The sequence below is a fragment of the Elephantulus edwardii genome, unplaced genomic scaffold (assembly GCF_000299155.1).
Source record: "Elephantulus edwardii isolate Elephantulus edwardi_28Jun2011 unplaced genomic scaffold, EleEdw1.0 scaffold00120, whole genome shotgun sequence".
NCBI lineage: Eukaryota > Metazoa > Chordata > Mammalia > Macroscelidea > Macroscelididae > Elephantulus > Elephantulus edwardii.
In genome coordinates this window covers 264250-265121 of record NW_006399870.1, presented here as the reverse complement: position 1 = coordinate 265121, position 872 = coordinate 264250, and positions in this window count along the sequence as shown.

Below are 872 nucleotides of genomic sequence, written 5' to 3'. Positions count from 1 at the left end.
CTGGTGGCACTTACACAGGTGTCCTCACACAACAGCCCCTGCTCCAGCAGGGTCCTGGATCCTCCACTAGCCTCTGGCTGGTCTGTAGAGTTCACAGAATCCAGCTGGCTGGCTCGTTTGGGTGGGAACCCAAGAGAGCTCAGCCAATTTACCCACTTGTGGGCAAGCCCTTAGGTGCTCTCCCTGATAATCAGCCCCAGTAAACACAGATAAGATCCTACTGGCCTTACTTCTGCCAGACTAGTTACACAACAGCTTGGTTGATAGCTCCAGGTGATGGCTGGATCCTCAGCGTCCTGAGGTCACAGGGCTGTGGTGGGGGCTGAGGTGCGTGGTTGTGGAGCTGGAAGGTGGTCAGGGGAAGGGGAGGAAAGCAAGGGACTAGGTGGGTAAGGAGGTCAGGGCTTGGACACTACCACCAAGAGGTGGGGAAGGGGCTTGGGCGCTGCTGGTTGTTTATGCAGCAGCACCCTGTGTGTCAGGGGTCACACAGGTGCGGGCTGCAGGTGGGTCGCACATTGGTGGGTAGTCTTCGCTCCTCTGGAGTTCAGCGGTGGATGGCTGACTACTGTTCTTCCTGGGTCTCTTCCCTGCCCGTCTGGGGCGGAACTCCGTCTCTGGTGGCGGAACTTCGTCTCTTTCAGAGTTGTTTTACGTTGGGTTGCTATAAGTTAGAGTCAACTCAACAGCACAAAACAATAACAATGACTGTGTGAGATATTGTCATTGTGCCACCCAAATAACTAAGTAATGATTTCTCCCAGAGATCAAATGTATACTAATCCAATTTCAGTTAGCTTCAGTGACACTGAAGATCCTTCCAAATTAGCAAATTCTAGATTGAAAAAATTATACATGTCACCAGCATCCAG